The 15,062-nt window shown below is 39.4% G+C and overlaps 1 pseudogene; it reads right to left on the bottom strand.

The window, feature by feature from the left end:
- Positions 1-1,668: 1,668 nt before the first annotated feature.
- LOC119522116 lies at positions 1,669-2,415 on the bottom strand (annotated as a pseudogene).
- Between the last annotated feature and the right edge of the window lie 12,647 nt (positions 2,416-15,062).

Below are 15,062 nucleotides of genomic sequence, written 5' to 3'. Positions count from 1 at the left end.
TTATTAGAGTTGGTGAAAACTTGTCACAAATAAAGCTCAGAATAACAGGAGATACTTATTCAGCAAATATTGAGTCCCTACTGGGTGCCAGGCACTGTTAACATGTAATAAGGATACAGCAGAGAACGAAAGATTCAAAAATTCCTGCCTTCATGGAGCTTGTATTCTAGCAGGGAGAGACAAACAATAAGCACAATAAATATATTATTATATTTATATCATAAGCACAATAAATATATGTAATAAGTAATAAGTATATTACATACGTGTTAGGAGGTTATAAGTAGGCACTCAATTAAAAATAAAGCCAGTAAGGGGGATCAGGAGTGCAGGGACTGGGAGGTTGGAAAAGCTTGAATTTTAAATAGAGAAGTCAACTTAGGCCTTGTTGAAAAGGTGCTTTTTTTGAGCAAAAATGTGGAGGAAGCAGAGATGAGCTACAGATACCTGGGGCAAGAGCATTTCTGGCAGAGGGAACAACCATTACAGCGTCCTTGCAGCAAGAATGTGCTTGAGGTGTTCAAGGAGCAGCCTGACAGTTCCTCAGAAAGTTAAACATAGACCTATCATGGATTCAACATCCCACTTCTAGGTATATACCCTAAAGAATTGAAAACAGGGACTCACTCACACAGATATTTGTATCCCAATGTTCATAGCAGCATTATTCACAATTGCTGAAAGTGGAAGCAACCCAAATGTCCTCCAACAGATGAATGGATAAACAAAATGTGGTATAGACATATAATGGATTATTATTCAGCCATAAAAAGGAATGAAGTTCTGATATATGCTACTACATGGGTGAACCTTGAAGACATCATGTTGAGTAAAATAAGCCAGACATAAAAGGACAGAAATTGTAGAATTCCACTTATAAAGTAACTAGATATGCAAATTAATAGAGGTAGAAAGGTACCCAGAGACAGGGTGGAGAGGGAATGGGGAGTTAATACTTAATAGATACAGTTTCTATTTGGAGTGTTTAAAAAGTTTTGGTGTTTTAACAGTAGCATAACACTGAAGTTATTGAACCCACTGAATTGAATCCTTGAAAGTGGTGAAGATGGAAAATGTTACATTGCATCTGTGTTGCCACAATAATTTTTTTAAAAGGGCAGCCTGAGATCAAGAAGCTATCTGGAGAAGCTATACTCGGTTAAATTTGACACGGGTAGGAAAATGTATGTATGAATGGAATCATCACCGTAAATATTAATTAGAAAATGATTAATCCCACTGAAAATAATTTCAGAACAATGAAAATGGCAAAAATTGGCTTTGGATTAACTGCATCACTGTATGGCATTGATTGAGTAATTAAATTGGCTCAGGGGAATTCACTTCAGGGCAAACTTTCTTAACAGAAATTCACCTGAGTTGATATAATTCCAGCTTTAAATGTTAATATTGGTAAGTAGAGCCAACATACCAGAGGTCAATTGCATGTGAGTCAGAGAGGCAAGTCCTGGGCCAATTGAAAGGCCAGGGTCCTGGCAAGGCAGTTTGAAATCAACAATCATGACCTGCACATTCACTCATTCAATCATCCATTTACTCATTCATCCCATAAATATTTACCAAATACTTACTATGTACAGGGGATACAGCAGTAAATAGGCAAAATCCCTGTCCTTTTGGAGCTGACTTTTAGTTTAGGGAGACAGGTTATAAATGTAAAAAACATAAATATTTGGCATCATCAATACGATCTTCAAAGACTATTTCTCTAATTTTGAAAAAGACTATTCCTGTAAGCAAAGAATCAGATGTTGTGGTTCAATCTGTTCCAGCTCAGTTTAGCAACTCCCTGTAATCCACTTTGAGATTTTTGCAGTGCTCCATGCGGTACTTCACATCATAAATGAAAGGAAAAGGCAATCAAAGAAGTCAATTTCCTCTTCAGGCAGATTACAGTTCGTCAGGATTTTGATTAAATAGCCAAAGTCATAACCACTGTAAAATGATAACCATTTGACACTGTCACAGAGGACCACTCCAGATGTCATATGAAGTTCTGCAAAGCACTGGGTCTCAATTCCTTCCTTCTCATGTTTTTAAACCTGATACTAGATGTTGTTAGTTGCTCTATAGAGGCCTGGGCATTCATGTCCTCTGTCAAATTAAATTCAAAATTAAACTACCACATTGATGCTCCTGGAGGATAGTCTGCTTGCTTATTTATAAATGTCAGTCCTATTTCTTTCTTTTTTAATTATCTTTAACAAGTCTACATAGTCAGCATTGCTCCTGAATTCTCCAAATGGGCCTTGCAACCACACCTGGAAAACTCCATATCCAAGCAAGGTAATTATATTTTTGGATAACTTGAGGAATTTTCTTCATCTCTTTGTCCAGTTTGCAAGCCCAAACTTCACAGATTCTTTGGCTGTGATCTACAGTTCCTGTTGGCATAGTGAGGGCACAAGGGAATCTAGATGCCAGGCATCAAAATGTTATACATGACTGAAGATTTGTCTCATAAAAGACTTTATCCTTTATTTGTGTACTTGTTTCTCTGAGCTCACGCTCCTCCTCTTCCTTGCCTTAGAAACAGCACCCCATGGTGGTGGCTGTGGCAGCGGGTGCCCCATAGATACCTCTTGCTCAGCAAGGGGGAAAAGGGTGCCAGAGCTGTATTGCACCTTGCTGTGCTGTCTCTTCTCCATCTATTTCTTCTTGAATGAGCTTTGGTAATTTGTGTCTTTGAAGGAATTTGTCCATTTCATCTATGCTGTGGAATGTAGTCACGTAAGGTTGTTCATAATATTCCCTTATTATCCTTTTTAATATTTATAGAATCTGTCACCTCTCTTATTCCTGATATTGGCAATTTGTCTTCTCTCTTTTTTCCTCATCAGTGTGGTTAGAAGCTCATCAATTTTATTTAACTACTTAAAGAACCAGCTTTTGGTTTCATAGATTTTTTTCCTATTGTTTTCTGTTTTCTTTATCATTGATTTCTGCTATGATCTTTATATTTCCTCTCTTCTGTTTACATTAGCTTTAATTTGCTCTTCTTTATCTAGTTTCTTGAGGCAAAATCTGAGGTCATTGGTTTGAGGCCTTTCCTTTTTTTCTAACATGGACATTTTGTCCTGTTAATTTTCTCATATGTACTGCTTTTGCAGCATCCCAGAAATTCTGATATGTTGTATTTTCATTTCCATTCAATTAAAGTTTCTTTCAAAGTTCTTTGATCCGTGCATTATTTAAAAGTATGCTATTTAATTTCCAAATATTTGGGGATTTTACAAGGATCTTTATGTTATTGATTTCTAAACAATTCCAATGTGATCAGAGAACATTGGTCAGGGAACATTTTTTTGTTTGACTTGAATACTTTTGAATTTGTTGAGACTTGTTGATGGCCCCAAATACATCTTGGCAAGTGTTCTGCATGTACTTGAAAAGAATATGTATTCTGATGTTGTTGGATGGAGTATTCTATAAATGTTACTCAGGCAAAGTTGGTTAATAGTGTTGCTCAAGTCTACTATGTCTTTGCTTATATTCTGACTACTTTTTCTATCAATTATTGAGGGAGGCATATTGAAATCTCTGACTGTAATTGTGGTTTTGTCTATTTCTTCTCACAGTTCTACCAGTTTTTGCTTCACATATATATATATATATATATATATGTTTTATTATACAGCATTTTATTTAAAGAAAAAGTTTAAGACTACATTTTCGTTCAAAAGTGGATTCTGGTGATGAATGCACAACTGTATGATGGTACTGTGAGTAGTTGATTGTACACTGTGGATCATTGTAGGGTATGTGAATATATCTCAATAAAACTATTTAAAAAAAGAATACATTTTCACATTAGAGATTCCTTCAGTGGGAAAATAACAACTACTTCATTGTTTTATATTTGTGGACATTTTATTTAAGGACAAGTAAAGTAAACACATTTGAAGGATGTCTTAGTTCAGAATTAGTAATATTTTGAAAGGTCAACAAGGGAACCTCTTCTCTAAATGGAACAAGAAGCTTCCCAAGATGTTCTTAGCATTTAGAAATTAGTAATGTGAGATAACAGCATTTCCTAATTTTAAAGTATCCCTAGGACATGTAACCATCATAGCTGGCATCAACTGTACAGAGGAGAAATTTTCAAAATTTAAACAGAATCTAATTTTCTGCAAAGTCTTTATTTATGAATTTACAGTTTTTCCCTTTGTCCATCATTCCCAAGGCAAATATAGAAGAAGGCTGATCACAATGTATTGAGAGTAATAAAGCTGAGTTCCCATTAACAGATTGTAAATGAAAAAGGAAAAGCTCGTGGAGCTTCCACACCATGGCAACAGCTTTGCAGATACCCACATCATGATATTTGAAATAACAAAGCCTAGCAAAGGATAACGACAAGAGTGTCACAAGGCCTGCCTTGGCAGTTTTCTGTAATGCCTACCCAGAGACCTAGTCAGTAATAACTTGCTCAAGGCCCCATTTACAATGGATAATGACTGCTGCAGCCAGGGAGTAGTTCACCACAAAGTAAGGAGTAAAATAAGCAGCTGGAAGCAGGTCCAGGATCACAATGCTGACAGCCTTCTCAGCAGTCCAGTGGAAAGATGCAGCTTTGGAACTAGTATAGAGGCTGGGGGACAGATAAATGTCCCCTCCAGGACTTTATATTATTATTTACTGCACTCTACTTTTACATATGATATAAACCCCACAATACATTGCTTTTTTAAAAAACAGTAAATTGTCTTTTAAAGATATTTAAATAATACAAACAAAATTTTATATATTTACCTATGTAATTACCATTTCCAATGACTTTCATTACTTTGTGCAGATTTGTATTTCCAATTGGTATCATTTTCCTTTTGCCTGAAACACTTCTTTTAACATTTCTTCTGGTTTGGGTCTTCTGTTGATGAATTCTTTCAGGTTTGGCAAGTCTGAAAAAGTCTTTATTTCAACTTTTATTTAAAAATTTTTTATTAGAGATGTTGTGGGTTTACTGAGCAATCATGCATAAATACAGGATTCCCATATACCATCTGTGCCAGTTTGAATGTATTATGTCCCCCAAACACCATTATCGTTGATGCAATCTTGTGTGGGCAGACGTTTTAGTGTTGATTAGATTATAATTCTTTGAGTGTCTCCATGGAGATGTGACCCACCCAACTGTGGGTGATAACTCTGACTGGATAATTTCCATGGAGGTGTGGCCCTCCCCATTCAGCATGGGCCTTGATTAATTCACTGGAGCCCTATAAAAGCTCAGACAGAAGGAGCGAGCTTGCTACAGCCAAGAGGGACGCTTTGAAGAACACACAGGAGCTGAGAGAGAGGAGCTGCAGCTTACAGAGACATTTTGAAGACGGCCGTTGGAAGCAGAGTTTTGCTGATATTTTGGAGGTACTAGCCCAGAGTTGGCCCTGAGAAGCTGACACAGAGACATTCTGGAGAACGCCATTTTGAAACTCAACCTGGGAGCAAGCAGACGCCAGCCACATGCCTTCCCAGCTAACAGAGGTTTTCTGGATGCCAATGGCCTTTCTCCAGTGAAGGTACCCTACTGTTGATGGACACTTTATGGCCTTAAGACTGTAACTGTGTAACCAAATAAAGCCCCTGTGCCAGTTTGAATGTATTATATCCCCCAAAACACCATTATCTTTGATGCAATCTTGTGTGGGTAGACGTATTAGTGTTCATTAGGTTGTAATTCTTTGAGTGTTTCCATGGAGATGTGACACACCTAACTGTTGATGATACCTCTGATTGGATAATTTCCATGGAGGTGTGGCCCTGCCCATTCGGCATGGGCCTTGATTAGTTTACTAGAGCACTATACAAGCTCAGACAGAAGGAGCGAGCTTGCTACAGCCAAGAGGGACACTTTGAAGAACACATAGGAACTGAGAGAGGAGCTGCAGATGAAAGACAGTTTGAAGATGGCCTTTGAAAGCAGACTCTTGCTCTGGAGAAGCTAAGAGAGGACAAACGCCCCAAGAGCAACTGAGAGTGACATTTTGAAGAGGAGCTGTGGCCTAGAGAGGAACGTTCTGGGAGAAAGTCATTTTGAAACACAACCTGGGAGCAAGCAGATGTCAGCCACATGCCTTCCCAGCTAACAGAGGTTTCCCAGATGCCAATGGCCTGTCTCCAGTGAAGGTACCCTATTGTTGATGACTTACCTTGGACACTTTATGGCCTTAAGACTGTAACTGTGTAACAAATAACCCCCCTTTAAAAGCCAATCCATTTCTGGTGTTTTGCTTAATGGCAGCATTAGCAAACCGGAACACCACCCTATTAATAACACCTTGCATTGGTCTGGAACATTTGTTACAATTGATGAAAGGACATTCTTACAATTGTGCTATTGAGTATAGTCCATGGTTTAGCTTAGGGTTCACTGTTTGTGTAGTTCAATGGATTTAAAAAAATTTTTTTCTGTTATCATATATATAATCTAACATTTCCCCCTTTAATCACGTTCAGATATATATATGTCTTCCCAATGTTGTGCTACCATCACCACCACCCATTACCAAAACATTTCCATCATTCCAAATATGAACACTGTACATTTTAAGCCTTAACTTCCCTTCCCTGTTGTTTCAGTTTGCTAAAGCTGTTGGAATGAAAATACCAGAAATGGGTTGGCTTTTACAATGGGGACTTAACAACTTGCAATTTACAGCTCTAAGGCTGTGAAAATGTCCCAATTAAGGCATCAACAGAATGATACCTGGACTCTGAATACAGGCTGCTGGTATCCAGGACACCTCTGTCACATGGGAAGGCACATGACTGGCATCTGCTGGTCTTGCTCTCCGGGATTTCATTGCTTTCAGCTTCTGGCTTCAGTGCCTTCCTCTCTCTTTCTTGCGGGTCCTCTCTTAGCTTCTCCAGGGCCTTTTTCTGTGACTCACCTCATTCAGGGTGGGTCTTAATCCTTTATAAGAAGATAAAAGCCCAGAGATCTAAGAGACAAACACCCAGAGAAGTTTGGAGATAAAAAGCCCCCAGAGGAGCTGAGAGAGGAAGACACTGAAGCCAAAAGCTGAAAGCAACAAAACCCAGGAGAGAAGGCCTAATACCAATTTAAATTCCTAAATAGAATCAACATACACAACAACCCCTTGTGCCCTCCTATGTGACAGAGGTGTCCTGGATGCCTTTCTTCAGAGAAGGTATCCTCCTGTTGATGCCTTAATTGGACAGTATCGATGCCTTAATTGGACGTTATCATGGCCTTAGAACTGTAAATTTGTAAGCTAATAAATCTCCATTGTAAAAGCCAACCCATTTCTGGTATATGGTATTCTGGCAGCTTTAGCAAACTGAAACAGGCGGGAAACACAAAATCTTCCCCCAAAGCAGCAAGTAGCCAGGAAGAAACTGTCCGAATCAACTGTTTGGGGACCCGGGGAAGACATTTCAAGCCCCAGGTCAGTGAGGTACGAAGAGTCTAAGAAAATGTGGACAGAGACTATAATATCAGCTGTGGGTCCTGATGCCCATCCCCCACCCTTGAGGGAAACAGCAGCGGGCGGCCCAATCCTTGCCTGGGGGGCGGCTGCAGACTAGGGTGGCTGTGGGAATCCTTTGCTGCAAGTACAAAGGGGGACACAACCCCACATTGAGCCAGATATTGGCTGGCGAAGTGAGGGCACAGGAACTCCACAGTTTCAGCTCCACTGGGTCAGAGGCTGCGGGGCTCCAGGAGGTAAACAGCATCTGAGGATGAATAAGTAACCAAAGATCGCCATCTGCTGGGCTATCATCATCCTAATACCAAAGCTGGATAAAGATGCTACAAGAAAAGAAACTTAAGACCAATCTCTCTAATGAATATAGATGCAAAAATCCTCAACAAAATAATTGCAAATAGAAACCAACAGCATATTAAAAGAATTATACACCATGACCAAGTGGGTTTTATTCCAGGTATGCAAGGGCGGTTCAGCACAAGAAAATCAATGTATTACAACACATTAACAAATCAAAAGGCAAAAACCATATGACCATCTTGATTGGCACACAAATGGCATTTGACAAAATTCAGCATCCTTTCATGATGAAAACATTTCAAAAAGTAGGAATCAAAGGAAACTTCCTCAACATAAAGGGCCTATATGAAAATCCCACAGCTAATATCATATTCAATGGTGAGAGACTGAAAGCTTTCCCTCTAAGATCAGGAACAAGACAAGGAAAGACAAGGATGCCCACTGTCACCACTGTTATTTAACATTGTGCTAGAAATTCCAGCTAGAGCAATTAGGAAAGATAAGGAAATAAAAGGTATCCAAATTGGAAAGGAAGAAGTAAAAACTGTCACTATTAGCAGATGGCATGATCCTATATTTAGAACATCCCACAGAAACTACAACAAAGCCACTTTAGCTAATAAACAAGTTCAGCAATGTGGAGGAAGACAAGATCAACACACAAAAATAATGGTGTTTCTACACACTAGTAGTGAGTTATCTGAGGAGGTAATCGATTGATTTTTTTTTCAGAGTTTCAGTCCAATATATATTTATTTTTTACACTGGCAACATGTCCTAAGTAGGACAGTTTTTGTGTTGAAGTAGATTTGCCCAGTGGGTCCCACAGGGGTTTTCCACTTTCATTATATAGGTAGCAGGTGTAAATCTCAGCTCACAAATTAAGGTTGGCAAGAAATGTTGCTTTTTTTTGTTTGATGACACAACATTTTTTACAAACCTCTCATTTCATCTAGTAGGAAATATTTAATCTGAGTCAATTTATGTTAAATACATATATCCAATTCAGAGCTTTTCATCCAAATCAAAGTTTTTCTTCCAACTTATCTCAAAGGTATATCTAAGATCTAATTCCCAGAGGGCTTTAAGTAGCATCTAAGCATCAGTGGAGGTGAAGCACCATAGGGCATTGTGAGCCTGTTATCTATTCATCCTGATATTCTCTTAAATTTACATTAACTCGGAGGCAGGGCAAGATGGTGGATTGGTGAGGTGTATGTTTTAGTTACTCCTCCAGGGCAGTAGGTAGAAAGCCAGGAACTGCGTGGACTGGACACCACAGAGCAATCTGACTTTGGGCATACTTCATAGAACACTCATGAAAACGTGGAACTGCTGAGATCAGTGAAATCTGTAAGTTTTTGTGGCCAGGGGACCCGCGCCCCTCCCTGCCAGGCTCAGTCCCGTGGGAGGAGGGGCCGTTAGCGCCAGGAAGGAGAAGGGAGAACTGCAGTGGCAGCTCTTATCGGAAACTCATTCTACTGATCCAAACTCCAACCATAGATAGACTGAGACCAGACACCAGAGAATCTGAGAGCAACCAGCCCAGCAGAGAGGAGATAGGCATAGCAGAAAACAGCAAGACAAACTCAAAAATAAAAGCGGATGCTTTTTCGAGTTCTGGTGAACACAGAAAAGGGAAGGGCAGAGCTCAGGCCCGCAGGCTCATTTGCAAAACCCAAAGAAAAACTGATCTCTCTGCCCTGTGGACCTTTCCTTAATGGCCCTGGTTGCTTTGTCTCTTAGCATTTCAATAACCCATTAGATCTCTGAGGAGGGCCCTTTTTTTTTTTTTAATCCTTTTTTCTTTTTCTAAAACAATTACTCTAAGAAGCCCAATACAGAAAGCTTCAAAGACTTGCAATTTGGGCAGGTCAAGTCAAGAGCAGAACTAAGAGAGCTCTGAGACAAAAGGCAATAATCCAGTGGCTGAGAAAATTCACTAAACACCACAACTTCCCAAGAAAAGGGGGGTGTCCGCTCACAGCCATCATCCTGGTGGACAGGAAACACTCCTGTCCGTCACCGGCCCCATAGCCCAGAGCTGCCCCAGACAACCGAATGTGACGGAAGTGCTTACAGTAACACGCATACACCACAAAATTGGGTGTGGACATTAGCCTTCCCTGCACCCTCAGCTGGTTGTCCCAGACTTGGGAAGGTGGAGCAGTGGGAATTAACAAGCCCCATTCAGACATCATTTCAGCAGACTGGGAGCCTCCCTACACAGACCGGCAGCCCAGAACCACCGTGGGGGGACAGCACTCACCTGTGACATAGCACAGTCATCCCTCAACAGAGGACCAGGGGGTGCAAGGCCTGGAAGAGGGACCCATTCACAAGTCTCAGGGGCCACACGCCATTAGCAAGGACTTGTGGGTCAGTGGCAGAGACAAACTGTGGCAGGACTGAACTGAAGGATTAGACTATTGCAGCAGCTTTAAAACTCCAGGAACACCAGGGAGATTTGGTTGTTAGAGCCGCCCCCCCCCAACCGCCCAGACACATGCCCCTTATACCGGGCAGGCAACACCAACTACACACGCAAGCTTGGTACACCAACTGGACCCCACAAGACTTACTCCCCCACTCACCACAGAGGCAAAGCGGGGGAGAACTGGCTTGAGGGGAACAGGTGGCTCGCGGATGCCACCTGCTGGTTAGTCACAGAGAGTGTACTCCACGAAGCTGTAGATCTGACAAATTAGAGATAAGGATGTCAATTGGTCTACAAATCCTAAAAGAACCCTACCAAGTTAAGCAAATGCCAAGAGGCCAAAAACAACAGAAAATTTTAAAGCATGTGAAAAAAACCAGACGATATGGATAACCCAAGCCCAAGCACCCAAATCAAAAGATCAGAAGAAATACAGTACTTAGAGCAACTAATTAAAGAACTAAAGATGAACGATGAGATCATGGCACCGGATATAAAGGACATCAAGAAGAGCATGGAACAGGATATAAAGGACATCAAGAAGACCCTAGAAGAGCATAAAGAAGACATTGCAAGACTAAATAAAAGAATAGATGATCTTATGGAAATTAAAGAAACTGTTGACCAAATTAAAAAGATTCTGGATCCTCATAGTACAAGACTAGAGGAAGTTGAACAACAAATCAGTGACCAGGAAGATGACAGAATGGAAAATGAAAGCACAAAAGAAAGAATGGGGAAAAAAGTCGAAAAAATCGAAATGGACCTCAGGGATATGATAGATAATATAAAACATCCAAATATAAGACTCATTGGTGTTCCAGAAGGAGAAGAAAAAGGTAAAGGTCTAGGAAGAGTATTCAAAGAAATTGTTGGGGAAAACTTCCCAAATCTTCTAAACAACATAAATACACAAATCATAAATGCCCAGTAAACTCCAAATAGAATAAATCCAAATAAACCCACTCCAAGATATATTCTGATCACACTGTTAAATACTGAAGAGAAGGAGCAAGTTCTGAAAGCAGCAAGAGAAAAGCAATTCACCACATACAAAGGAAACAGCATAAGACTAAGTAGTGACTACTCAGCAGCCACCATGGAGGCGAGAAGGCAGTGGCACGACATATTTAAAATTCTGAGTGAGAAAAATTTCCAGCCAAGAATACTTTATCCAGCAAAGCTCTCCTTCAAATTTGAGGGAGAGCTTAAATTTTTCACAGACAAAGAAATGCTGAGAGAATTTGCTAACAAGAGACCTGCCCTACTGGCGATACTAAAGGGAGCCCTACTGACAGAGAAACAAAGAAAGGAGAGAGAGAGATAGAGAAATTTAACAGACATGTATAGAACATTACATCCCGAATCACCAGGACACACATTCTTCTCTAGTGATCACGGATCTTTCTCCAGACTAGACCATATGCTGGGACATAAAACAAGCCTCAATAAATTTAAAAAAATTGAATTTATTCAAAGCACATTCTCTGACCACAATGGAATACAGATAGAAGTCAATAACCATCAGAGACTTGGAGAATTCACAAACACCTGGAGGTTAAAAATGAGGGGGAGATGAAAACATTCCTGGATAATCAAAAGCTGAGGGACTTCATCACCAGCAGATCAGTCCTATAAGAAATGCTAAAGGGAATTGTGCAGGCTGAAAGGAAGGGACACTAAACAATTGACTGAAACCGCATGAAGAAATAAAGATTTCCAGTAAAGATCACATGGTAAATATAAATACCAATACTATTGTATTTTTGATTTGTAACTCCACTATTAACTTCCTACAGGATCTAAAATACATAAAGTGTAATGATAAATCAGTGGTTTTGGACTCAATGTAAAATAGGTAATTTTTGACAAGAACTACATAAAGGTGGGGGAATGGAGGAGTATAGGAACATAGTTTATGTGTCCTATTGAAGTTAAGTTGGTATCAAAGAAAAACAAGATTGTTATAGACTTAAGAGGTTAAATTTAAGCCCCATGGTAAACACAAAGAAAGTATCAGAGAATATGACCATAGAGATGAAAAGTAGAGTATGGGTTACGAGAAGTGGGGGAAGGGGCAATGGGGGGTTAAGAAATGAGTGTAGGGTTTCTGTTTGGGGTGAAGGGAAGTTTCTAGCAATGGATGGTGGAAGGTGATAGCATTACAACATTCTAAATGTGATTAATCCCACTAATGGAATGCTAGGGAGTGGTTGGAATGGGAAGATTTAGGCTGTATATATGTTTCCACAATTGAAAAAAAAAAGACAGTCTAAATAGATAATGACAATTAAATGCCAAGGATGATCCTGGCATACTGCTTCACTGAAGGACATCTAGGTTGTTTCCCATTTTGGACAATTATGAATAGAGCCTCTATAAACATTGGCACATGGGTTTTTGTGTGAACATAGGTTTTCATTTCTCTAAGGTAAATATCCAGAAGTGGAATTGCTGGGTAATATTGTAAGTGTATATTTAACCTGATGAGAAACTGCCAGACCATTTTCCAGAATGACTATACCATCTTGCATTCCCGCAAGCAAAGTATGAGAGTTCCAGTTGTTCTAAGTACTCATTGGCACTCAGTATTGTTTATTTTAGATATCCTAATAGTTGTTTACTGGTATCTCATCATGGTTTTAATTTGCATTAACCTAATGGCTAATAATGTCAAGCATCTTTTCACGTGCTTATTTCCCATCCTTACATCTTCCATTGTGTAGTGTCTGCTCAAGTACTTTCCCTATTTTTTAATTGGTTCTTTTCTTTCTTATTGTTGAGTATTGAGAGTTCTATATATGGTCTGAATACAAGTCCTTTATCAAATATGGGAATTGTAAATACATTTTCCCAGTCTGTAGTTTATCTTTTCACTCTCTCAACAGTATCTTTGGCAGAGCAAAAGTTTTTAACGCTGTGGAAGTCCAGTTTATCAATTTGTCTTATAAGGATCATGATTTTGGTGTTATTTCTAAGAATTCTTTGCCAAGAAAGCCATTTATTGAAAGTTAGAGAAAATTTGGATTAATCTAAGCAGTATAAGTAAAAATATGCTCAGAATCATACATTCTTCTCCAAAGTAACTTATGAGTTAGAGCAAATTTAGATGAAAGTCAGCAATATTTGTGAGTACAAGCTCAGTGAAAACAACATCAAATAACACATTTTTCCCCTCAAAAGTAACCTCTTATGGCTAATTAGAGCAAATCTTATTATAATAAACATTATATATGAAAACAAGATTAGAATAGCACATTTTCCTACAAAGTTAGCATTAGGGTTAGGTTTAGGGATAATGTTAGTGTTAAGGTTATGATTAGGTTTACAATCAAGAGAAGGGTCAGGATCAGGGAAACGGTTAATTTCATTCAGCATTAGGGTTAAGATCAGGGTCATTATCAGGGTGTTTATGGTCAGAGTTAGGGTGTGTGTCAGTTTCAGAATCAATATCAGGGTCAGAGTCAAGCTCATTGTCAAGGTCAACATCAGGAGTACAATTAGGGTTATGTTTAGTATTAGCATCAGTGTCAGGATTTGGGGTAAGGTGTAGAAGTAGGTCAGGTTCTGGGTTATGGTTAGTGTTCTAGTTAGGTTTAGGTCAGGGTCAGGTTAAGGATAGGCTTAGGGTAATGATCAAGTTTAGGGTTAGGTTAGGGGTTAGGGTCAGAATCAGGGTCGTGTATCTAGTTTATGATTAGCTTTAGGGTTAGGATTAGGATTTATAGTCAGGTTCAGGGTTACAACTAGTGTGAGGGTCAGGTTCATGGTCATGGTCACTGGTAGGCTTAGGTTTAATGTTAGGGTTAAATTTAGGTTGAGGTCAATGTTTAATAGTTCAATTTTAGGGTCAGGATTAGGTATGGGTTAGAAACAGGGCCAGGAAGTTTCCTACTTCAGGTTGGTTAACAAGCTGGCTGCAGTTGGGATGGGGGGAACACATCCTGGAGATTGGGATCACCCCAGTTCCATGGAGGACTTCTAACTCAATGTTCATGGAGTGAAGACTCAAAATAGTAGATACCAATTCTCTCCAAATTTTTCTACATGTTTAAAGCAAATCCATTTAAAATTGAGAAGGATTTTTTTGGTAGATACAGTCAAGCTGATTCTAAAATTTATATGGAAGGCCAAAGGAACTAAAATAGGTAAAATAATTTTGAGAAATAACAAAGTTGGTGTTGGGGATTGAATCATGTCCCCCATAAAAAGCATTTTCAGGTCCTAACCCCTGGTCCTGTGGTGTGAACCCTTTGTAATAGGACCTTTGAAGATGTTACTAGTTAAGGTGATTAAGGGTGGGCCTTAATCCAATATGGCTAAAGTCTTCATAAGCAAAGAAAATTGGACACAGAAGGGGAAGCCATGAGGAGCAGACAGAAGCTGGAAGTCAACAGCACCCAGAAGAGAAAGAAGATACTGCCATGTGCATTGCCCTGTGACAGAAAAGCCAAGGACCAAGGATCACTGGCAGCCAGCCCCAGAATGCCACAGTCTTCAGAGAGAAAGCATCGCCTTGCTGACACCTCGATTTTGGACTTCTCCTAGCCTCGGAACCATGAGCCAACAAATTACAATTGTTTAAGCCAACCCATTGTGTGGTATCTGTTTTAGCAGATAGGAAACTAAAATGGAGAAATTTTTAAGGCTTACTATAAAGTTACAGAAATCAAGATGGTGTGCTATTATTTAAGGGATGAACACATAGATAATAAAACAGAATATGAAGTTCAGAAATAAAACCATGCAAATATGGTCATTTGATCTTTAACAAAGGTGCAAAAGGAATTCAATGAAGAAAGAATCGTATTTTCAACAAATGGAGTTGGAACAATCAGTAATCCATATATAAA

The sequence above is a fragment of the Choloepus didactylus genome, chromosome X (assembly GCF_015220235.1).
Source record: "Choloepus didactylus isolate mChoDid1 chromosome X, mChoDid1.pri, whole genome shotgun sequence".
NCBI lineage: Eukaryota > Metazoa > Chordata > Mammalia > Pilosa > Megalonychidae > Choloepus > Choloepus didactylus.
The sequence above is the reverse complement of the archived record's forward strand: the minus strand, read 5'-3'. Positions and strand labels throughout refer to the sequence as shown.